Source organism: Loxodonta africana, chromosome 3 (genome assembly GCF_030014295.1).
Source record: "Loxodonta africana isolate mLoxAfr1 chromosome 3, mLoxAfr1.hap2, whole genome shotgun sequence".
Classification (NCBI taxonomy): Eukaryota; Metazoa; Chordata; class Mammalia; order Proboscidea; family Elephantidae; genus Loxodonta; species Loxodonta africana.
Window position 1 is genome coordinate 96,401,754 of NC_087344.1, and position 11,006 is coordinate 96,412,759.

The window sequence follows — 11,006 nt, forward strand, 5'->3', positions numbered from 1 at the left end:
ACTCAAAATGGATCAAAGACCTAAATATAGAATCGAAAATGATAAAGATCTTGGAAGAAAAAATAGGGACAATGCTAGAAGCCCTAATACACAGTATTAGGCATAAACAGTATACAAAACATAACTAACAATGCACGAACACCAGAATAGAAACTAGATAACTGGGAGCTCCTAAAAATCAAAAATGTGTGCTCATCCAAAGACTTCACCAAAAGAGCAAAAAGGTTACCTACGGACTGGGAAAAAGTTCCTGGCTACGACAAATCCAGTCAGTGTCTGATCTCTAAAATCTACATGATATTGCAAAACCTCAACAACAAAAAGACAGATAACCCAATTAAAAAATGGGCAAAGGATATGACAAGTACTCTACCAAAGACATTCAGGTGGCAACAGATACATGAGGAAATGCTCAGGATCATTAGCCATTAAAGAAATGCATATCGATACTACAATGACACACCATCTCACCCCAACAAGGCTGGCATTAATCCAAAAAACACAAAATAATAAATGTTGGAGAGGTTGTGGAGAGACGGGAACACTTATACGCTGCTGGTGGGAATGTAAAAGGGTACAACCACTTTGGAAACTGATTTAGCGCTTCCTTAAAAAGCTAGAAATAGAAGTACCATAACCCAAAAGGCAAACCAAACCCACTGCCGTTGAGTTGATTCCGACTCATAGCGACCCTATAGGACAGAGTGGAACTGCCCCGTTGAGTTTCCAAGAAGTGCCTGGCAGATTCGAACTTCTGACCTTTTGGTTAGCAGCCGTAGCACTTAACCACTACACCACCAGGGTTTCTGCTACTGTCAACAGTGCTGCAATGAACATGGGTGTGCATATATCTGTTCATGTGAAGGCTCTTATTTCTCTAGGATATATTCCAAGGAGTGGGATTGCTGGATCATGGTAGGAATATATCCTAGAGAGATAAGAGCCTTCACACGAACAGATATATGCACACCCATGTTCACTGCAGCACTGTTTACAACACTGAAAAGATGGAAGCAACCAAAGTTCCCATCAACAGATGAATGGATAAATAAATTATGGCATATTCACATAATGAAATACTACACAAAGATTAAGAACAATGATGAATCTGTGAAACATCTCATAACATGGAGGAATCTGGAAGGCATTATGCTAAGTGAAATTAGTCAGTTGCAAAAGGAAAATATTGTATGAGATCACTATTATAAGAACTCAAGAAATAGTTTAAACACATAAGAAAATATTCTTTGATGTTTACAAGGTTGGGGAGGGAAGGAGAGGGGTATTCACTAATTAGATAGTAGACAAGAACTATTTTAAGTGAAGGGAAAGACAATGCACAATATAGGAGAGGTCAGCACGACTGTACTAAACCAAAAGCAGAGAAGTTTCCTGAATATAACCGAATGCTCTGAAGGCCAGAGTAGCAGGGACAGGGGTCTGGGGATCATGGTTGCAGGTGACATCTAGGTCAACTGGCATAACAAAATGTATTAAGAAAGCATTCTGCATCCCACTTTGGTGAGGTGTGTCTTGGTTCTTAAAATCTAGCAAATGGCCATCTAAGAGGTATCAATTAGTCTCAAAGCACCTGGAGGAAAGGAAAATGAAGAACACCAAAGACACAAAGTAATTATGAGCCCAAGAGAAGGCCACATAAACCAGAGCCTACACCAGCCCGAGATCAGAAGAACTAGATGGTGCCTGGGTACATCTGATGACTGCCCTGATGGGGAACACAACAGAGAATCTCTGATGGAGCAGGAGAATAGCGGGATGCAGACCTCAAATTCTCATTAAATGACCAGATGTAATGGTCTGACCGAGACTGGAGGGACCCCAGATATCATGGTCCCTGGACCTTGTGTTGGCCCAAAACTGGAATCATTCTTGAAGCCAATTCTTCAGGTGGGGATTGGAAATTGATACTGCTGAGGAGTGAGCTTCTTGGCTCAAGTCGACACATGAAACTATGTGCGCAGCTCCTGTTTGGAGGCAAGATGAGAAGGCAGAGGGGGACAGGAGCTGGTTGAATGGACACGGGGAATACAGGGTGGAGAGGAGGAGTATGCTGTCTCATTAGGGGGAGTGTAGCTAGGAGTACATAGCAAGGTATGTGTAAGTTTTTGTATGAGACTTGATTTGTAAACTTTCACTTAAAGCGCATTAAAAAGAAAAGATTTTACAGATATAACTATCTTGATCTTTAAAATAAAATATAAGGTGAAAATTCGAAAAAGAAGAAGAAGAAGAAGGTCCTGGTGACCTGTTAAAAATTAGCCATTCCAAACCCAGTGGTGCACAGTCCCACTCTGACACACATGGGGTCACAGCAGGTGGTTTGTAAGGGGCCCTAGAATCCTATTTTTACCATGTTCCCCATGTCATTCAATGGCTACCATCACCCCAATTTGAGACAAAGGCTACTATCTTACCTTGGGCTTCCCTCTATTGCAGTGATCCCCAATCCCCAATGTGTATCAGAATCACTTCAGGGAAATTAACAAAAATAAATAAACAACTGTCTATCTTTAAAATTTGGATTCAATTGGTGTTTCTTTTCTTTTTTTTAAAGCTCCTTGGCGATTCTCAAGTGCAGCCAGGAGTAGACACAATCGCCCTACCCCAGCACTTGCCACGTGTGTTAGAGGTTCCGTGAACTTCCCTTTCTCCTTTGTTAGACTGTGAGCTCCCTGATGTCAGAGGCTTTGCCTTGGTTGTCACTATATTCCCTGTGCCTATAGTAGCAGCCACAGGAGTGTGGCTAAATGAAGGCGTCAGAGTTCACCCTTTGTGGTTTGACATTTGGGCAACAGCTTTCCTGCCCTGGCTTGGCTCTGATTTCCACCTCTATATTTTCTTTGGCCCCATGTACCTTCCCTTAGCAGCTGGCATCCCCAGCTTCCTGCCTCCCTGGGATTTTTTCTAGCAGCAATGAGTGGGCTGTCTCAGTCCCCTGTTTCTCTGCTATCCTCACCATCCCCTTTCACTCTAAGGGTTGCACAAAGCTACAGAAAGGAGAGTTGCGATGAAACTTGGAGCTGCATTTCTCCTCAGTGACCTCCTCTGACTTGGCCTGAGTGCCATGACTCAGCACACTAGGATTGAGAGCAGCGTGTTCAGTGTTCAGTGCCTGGAGCACTGGGCAGCGGTCAGAAGATCTGTGCTGCCACTGACTTCCCTGGGCATGGGACTCCTCTCTCTGACCTCATATTCTCAACTACGAGGGGGAAAGCCAGCAAGCGAGAAAATCAAAAGGCAAACCTATTGCTGTCGAGTTGATTCCTGCTTATAGCTACCTCACGGGTTATAGAGCAGAACTGCTTCATGGGGGTTTCTTGGCTGTAATCTTTACGGAAGGAGATTGCCAAGCATTTCTTCTGTGGTACCACTGGGAGGGTTTGAACTGACAACTTTTAGGTTAGTAGTCAAGTTACAAACTGCCTGCACCACCCAGGGGCAATATCAGCTCTATATTCTTGATGACTATGGGATTCTTTTCGACCTAGTCACCCTCCAACCATCCAGTCACAAACAAAGCCCTAAGGAGCACCAGCCGTGTGGAGCACCAGCCATGTGCAACACTGACCTACGTGCCGGTGATGCAGCAGGGAACAGGCAGAAATGGCCTCTTGCTAGGGACTTGCTTCAAAATTACAGCCTTAGCATTTCAGTCATGATACCCTTCTCTTCTATGAGACTCCTCCAGCCCACACCCTCCCGTCTTTTTTGTTGTTATTGTTAGGGGCTTTCAAGGTAGCCCCCGACCCATGGTGACCCCACGCACAATGGAACGAGATGCTGCCCAGTCCTGTGCCAGTCCCATGATCAGCTGTGGATTGGACCTTTGTGAGCCATAGGGTTTTCATTGGCTGATTTTTGGAAGCAGATTACCAGGCCCTTCTTCCTAGCCTATCTTAGTCTGGAAGCTTCGCTGAAACCTGTTCAGCATCATAGCAACTTGCAAGTCTCCACTGACAGATGGCTGGCGGCTGCGGTTTGTATGCATGGGCTGGGAAGGAAACCCAGGTCCCCCAGATGGAGGGTGAGAATTTTACCACTGAGCCACTAATACACTCTCACTGAATGTTTACCACGTGCTGAAACCTTTGATAACTCTTCTCATTTAAGCCCCACAATCATCCTCCCTAGTAGGTATGATCCTCCCCATTTTAGGGTGAGGAAACTGAGCCTCAGAGTCCCCCTTTCATCTTGGTCCCTCAGACCTCAGCTAAGCTGCTCTCACAAGATCGAGGAACACATCTGCCTTTCCGAGGAGCAGCCAGTGGGAAGATCCAACAACGTCTGTATAGACGAAGCACATCTAATCAATGATCAGAATGCTGGTTCTCTTTAAAAAATATTTTAGGACGAGCATTTCACTACCCCATTGTTGCCATGGATGATGAGATGAATTGGAAAAACAACAAATGACTAAAAATCACTGGAAAGCTTGAAAATTTAAAATGGGGTGGGGGCTGGTTTTCTAGGCTTGAAGTAGGGGCTTCCATTGTAATCTCCAAAGAATAAACTAGCTGATTCAGGCATTTATTTTATAAAGACTACTTCCTGTTACCACTCAAAGCTGTGGCAAAAATAATAATAGATGATTTCAAATTATTTTGAGTCACTGTGTGTGTAACTGACAAGGAAGGGGGAAAAGTGAGCATCTTTTGTTAATGAAGAAATTACCTTTCTTCTATAAATTCTCTGAAAAACCAGAGGACAGAATTCTGAGCTGAATGATTCTCATTGGAACAGAAAACTTTGAGCTACTTTCCAAAATTGTTTTTTTTTCTTTTCCTGCCAAAGGGGGGAAAATCCACTTCCAAATGAATGAGTGGGTAATTGAAAATACGATAGGATTACAGAAGACAATAAAAATAAATGTAATTAAAAAGGGGCAAAGATCATCTCTGTCTTGAACGTAACTAATGAAGTGCTGTGAGGTGAGTAATGAGAAGAAAGTTTCTCTTAACTGCCAACTTGGTCACATTGACAGGGTAGCCCAGCATCTCCAGTGACAAGGAAATGTAAGGCTGGCATAAACCCAGACAGATGAAGCCCAGGCCTAATTAGTTTTCCAGCGTGAAATCTAATTAGTAACAGTATACCTTAGTAAACGGGTGACACAGTTTTGGTGGTCACAGTGGTGGCAGTTCAAAACTAGGGGTCCCAAGTTGTTGATAAGAATAAGTGGAGTCTGAATAGCCTAGAAATGGCTTGAAATATTGACTAAATATCTACTCCATACCAAGTCCTGGCCTAGGAACTTTTTTTTTTTTTTTTTTTGTAACTTTTATTAAGCTTCAAGTGAACGTTTACAAATCCAATCAGTCTGTCACATATAAGTTTACATACATCTCACTCCCTACTCCCACTTGCTCTCCCCCTCTTGAGTCAGCCCTTTCAGTCTCTCCTTTCTTGACAATTTTGCCGGCTTCCCTCTCTCTCTCTATCCTCCCATCCCCCCTCCAGACAAGAGTTGCCAACACAATCTCAAGTGTCCACCTGATATAATTAGCTCACTCTTCATCAGCGTCTCTCTCCCACCCGCTGACCAGTCTCTTTCATGTCTGATGAGTTGTCTTCGGGGATGGTTCCTGTCCTGTGCCAACAGAAGGTCTGGGGAGCATGGCTGCCGGGATTCCTCCAGTCTCAGTCAGACCATTAAGTTTGGTCTTTTTATGAGAATTTGGGGTCTGCATCCCACTGATCTCCTGCTCCCTCAGGGGTCCTCTGCTGTGCTCTCTGTCAGGGCAGTCATCGATTGTGGCCGGGCACCAACTAGTTCTTCTGGTCTCAGGATGATGTAGGTCTCTGGTTCATGTGGCCCTTTCTGTCTCTTGGGCTCTTAGTTGTCGTGTGGCCTTGGTGTTCTTCATTTTCCTTTGCTCCAGGTGGGTTGAGACCAATTGCTGCATCTTAGATGGCCGCTTGTTAGCATTTAAGACCCCAGACGCCACATTTCAAAGTGGGATGCAGAGTAGTTTTCATAATAGAATTATTTTGCCAATTGACTTAGAAGTCCCTGCAAACCATGTTCCCCAGACCCCCGCCCTTGCTCCGCTGACCTTTGAAGCATTCATTTTATCCCGGAAACTTCTTTGCTTTTGGTCCAGTCCAATTGAGCTGACCTTCCATGTATTGAGTGTTGTCTTTCCCTTCACCTAAAGCAGTTCTTATCTACTGATTAATCAATAAAAAACCCTCTCCCACCCTCCCTCCCTCCCCCCCTCGTAACCACAAAAGTATGTGTTCTTCTCAGGTTTACTATTTCTCAAGATTTTATAACAGTGGTCTTATACAATATTTGTCCTTTTGCCTCTGACTAATTTCGCTCAGCATAATGCCTTCCAGGTTCCTCCATGTTATGAAATGTTTCAGAGATTCGTCACTGTTCTTTATCGATGCGTAGTATTCCATTGTGTGAATATACCACAATTTATTTAACCATTCATCCGTTGATGGACACCTTGCTTGCTTCCAACTTTTTGCTATTGTAAACAGAGCTGCAATAAACATGGGTGTGCATATATCTGTTTGTATGAAGGCTCTTGTATCTCTAGGGTATATTCCCAGGAGTGGGATTTCTGGGTTGTATGGTAGTTCTATTTCTAACTGTTTAAGATAACGCCAGATAGATTTCCAAAGTGGTTGTACCATTTTACATTCCCACCAGCAGTGTATGAGAGTTTCATAGTATTACCTTATTTAATCCTCTAAGGGAGATTTTATTTTTCTCACTTTGTAGAGGGAGCCACTGAGGCTCAGAGAGAGAGTTCAACAAATCCATCTTGGTGGTATCATTGGAACAAGGGTTCTTTTTGTTAGACGTACCTCTAGATTTGTAGGGCCTGATGCAAATCCTTGTTCCCCCAGTAAGACTTTTATTTATGAGGCAATTTGTTTCATTTTTTCTACAGAAACAGCTTAAAAGGTGAAGAAAGTCATAAATTAATGATTTGAGATGGACAGGGTGGAATGATATTGAGAACTATGTTTGCCCTGGGTCTTAGAGAAATAAAGGGAATCAACATTTGCTGATCTTACTAGGTATCCCTGGGTGGTACAAATAGTTAATAGTTCTTTGCTGCGAACCAAAAAATGGGAGGTTTGATTTTACCCAGAGGTGCCTTGGAAGAAAAGGCCTGGCAATCTACTTTCAAAAAAGCAGCCATTGAAAACCCTGTGCTGTGTAGTTCTACTCTGACACACAAATCCATGAGTTGAAGTTGACTTGACGGCAACTGGTTGGTTAGTAGGTGTCAGGTACTATTCTAGGTACGGCTGGAATCTCATTAAGCTTTCCCAACAGCACCAGCAGTGGTTGTTAAAAAAAAAAAAAAAAAAAAATTTTTAATTATTATTATTTTTTTTTAGATACTGTTATTTTCTGGCCTCAGAGAAGTTAGGTAACGTTCCTCAGGCCACCTGCCTACTAAGGGGCAGAGACAGGATGCGACAGCATGTGGGACTTAACACGTGGACCACAGGACATCACAGGGCCTGGGAAGTTGTGCACAAGGCTCAGATGCGTAGACATGTCCAGGGCATATTTGGAAAATTTCCCGTTTTACTAATGAGTTAATAAGATCTAAAACCAAACAAAAAACCAAATTCATTGGTGTCAAGTCACTTCCGACTCATAGCAACCCTACAGGACAGAGTAGAACTGCCCCACAGGGTTTCCAAGGAGCAGCTGGTGGATTCGAATTGCCGACTTTTTGATTAGCAGCAGAACTCTTAATCACTGTGTCACCAGCGCTCCACTAATAAGATCTAAAATAAGATCTAAAAAGGTGAAATCACTTGCCCACATATACGGGCAAAAATATTTTTTAAAAAATGTGATTAAATAACATAATGTCTAAGAAAGTGCCTGAGGCAGCAGCTGGCTCTCGGGAGCTTAATAAATGTTAGTTCTTTTTCTTCCTCCTGAAGTCATTCAGTGTACACCAGAGCCAGGCCTTTACTCCAAGTTGAACCCATAAAGAACTTCTTCTTGGATTGCATGGTGGGGAAAAAAAAAAAAAATTTTTTTTTTTCATGGTGAGGAAGGGTGGTTTATTCTGAGATTTTGTGCAGAGGAGCCTGCAGTAGGCCTTGCAGACTGTGCCCTGCAGAACACAACCTGGAGATGTCAGGAAAAGAGATCTCAGGGGAGGAAAGAAGAGAGCCTGGTTTAAAGCATAAGCACTTACCGGGTGGACCAAGAGAGTGAAAACAAGGGCGCTCCATGCAGGGGAAACAGTATGAACCAGGCTGAGAGGTCAAAGCGTTCAGTAGAGCTGGGGCTTCAAGTTCAAAGAAGGGGGTGGGGGTGAAGCTAAGGAACGACGTAGGACTTGGGTCCTGGAGAGCTTCCCATCTCAGACAAGATATTTTGGATTTATTCAATGAGTAATGGGGACCACCAGAGTCCTTCAAGCAGGACAAAGCTAACGATGCTTAGGTTTTCATTGCAAGCAGTCATGAAGTAAATATTATCCCTGTTAGTGGTAGCCAGCCTCCAAGATGGCCCCCAATGATCCCCGTCTCCTAGTATTCAAACCCTTGTAGAGTCCTCTCCCACAGTGTATCAGGGTTGGTCTCTGTGACCAATAGGATATGGCAGAAGAGATGGCATGACACGTCTTTGATTAGGTTATAAAATCCTGTGACTTCTGTCTCTGTTTGTGTGTGTGTGTTTATCTCTTTCTCTCTGTGTCCCTCTGCCTCTTTCTGTTTCTCTCTTTCTCTGACTCTTTGTGTCTTTCTCTATGTCTCTGTCTGTTTCTCTCTGTCTTGTCTTTGTTTCTCTCTGTCTCTCTCGGATCACTTGCTCTGGGGGAAGCCAACAGCCATGTTGGGAGGCGAGGCCTATGGAGAGGCCCATACAGAGAGAAGTAAAGCCTCTAGTCACAACTCTGTGACTGAGCTTAGAAGCAGATCCTCCAGCCTAGTCAAACTGTAGCAGCCCTGGCTGACATCTTTACTGCAACTTGATAGATCCTGAGCCAGAACCACCAGCTAAACTGTTCCTGGGTTCCTGACCCTCACAAATGGCGTGAAATAATAAATGTGTGTTCTTTAATCCTGCCAAATCTCAGGTAATTTGCTATGCAGCAAAAGACAACTAAAACGGTGCTTGAAGATGAACAGATTCAGACAGGTGAAATGATTTAGGTAAGATCACACAGCTTAGTAAATATCAGACCCTAGTCTTGTTCTCAGTTCTGTCTGACTTCACACCCTCTCTTTCCCTAAGCATGCTATTCCCACTGTTTTCCTCAGTGATGTATCAGGGCTCAAGTTCTAAACATGGTCATTTCCTGGCCAATTCATTAAGAATTTCTTAGCCTGCCACTATGTGCCAGGGACTGAGCTACTCAGTGAGTGACATGCCCTTCTAAGATACAAGAGGAATTAAACATTGTCCCCACTCTCTATTTTTCTTATATTCTTATTAGAAAAGTAGACATATAAAAAACTAACCGTACAAAAAAAAAAAAAAAACCGTAGGGAGGGGGAAAAGGAAGGCACAATGTTTAGGGGATACTGAGCTTCTGTTAACGGTAATGGAAAAATCTGGGAATGGATTAAGAGCAACGGTTGAATGACATGATGAACGCGATGTCACTGAATTGTACATGTGCGATTATTGAAATGGCAAATGTTTTGTTACACATAGAACCCTGGTGGTACAGTGGTTAAGAGCTATGGCTGCTAACCAAAAGGTCGGCACTTTGAATCCACTGGCCGCTCCTCAGAAATTCTGTGAGGCAGTTCTACTCTGTCCTATAGGGTCTTTTTTTTTTTTTTTTTTTTGATTGCTTCATATATATATATTTTTTTCTTTTCATATATATTTACTACAATGAAAAAAAAAAACTATAATAAAAGGTGATAATGTATAACAAAGTTAGAACTAAAAACAAAGCCCTAGGAAAATAATAAGAAGGCAGCAGTTGACTGTTGGAGTAAAGAATCTAAGGAAGCTTCCACAGGGAAGGCAAGTTTGGATATGCGCCAAGTGGAAAAGTATTGGGGGGTGGAAGGAAGAGTGTCCTTTGGTAGCAGAAACCATAGGAGCAAAGATATAGTAGCACAAAACTGCAAAGTATATTTAGGAAATTGTTAATAATGTGTTTTGATTGCAATAAAAAGAGTGGTACATACACACACTTACAGAGCTAGAAGAACCCGAGCGATGCACAGACATGTGCATTTCCGTCTGAATCATCGCTCAGGTTTTTGTATGGCCTTCCATTAGCCTTGAGAATCAGATTAGTGACTGAACAATTTGATTCCGATGGAATTCTAGTATTTTCATAATGGGGTTGTCGGTGCTTTGCTAGTCTCTTTCATATACATTCTTTTCTTTAACTTTCACAGTTCATTAATCCCCATTTCATAGATAAGAAGATTAAAGGCCAAGGGAAGCTAAGTAATTTGCAAGAAGTCCCCCCCTAGTGATGACTGGGCTAGTGTTAATCCCACACTTGTCTATCTCTGTGGCCTCTGCACTTTCTGATCATCATTTGTCCCTCTCCCCAACTATTGCGACAGCCCCCTAATTGATCTCCTACTTCTACCCTGGCCTCCCTACACTCTATTCCCTTGCAGCGGTCAGAGTGATCCTTGTCAAACACAAATCAGATGATCCACCTCTCTCCACAAATCTTCCAATCCCCTTCTTTAGAGCGAAATTCAAAGTACCTCCTATGGCCTACAAGGTTCCGCATGATCTGGCTTCTGACCACCTCTCTGACCTTGACCCCTAACTCACTATGCTGGAGCTGCACTGGCCTGGAAGATTTTCCCCCAATGTCTCCACATGACTTTCTCTACATTTCCGTCTCTGCTTACATGACAGCTCCTCAGAAGGCCTTCCCCGACTAGCCAGTTTAATATAGATCAGAGATCATGTCCCCAAGCCCCACCACTCCTGTCCTTATCTGTCCCCTTACTCTGCCTTACTTTTTTTTTTTTAATTGCATTTATCCACCTGACATCATATCCTT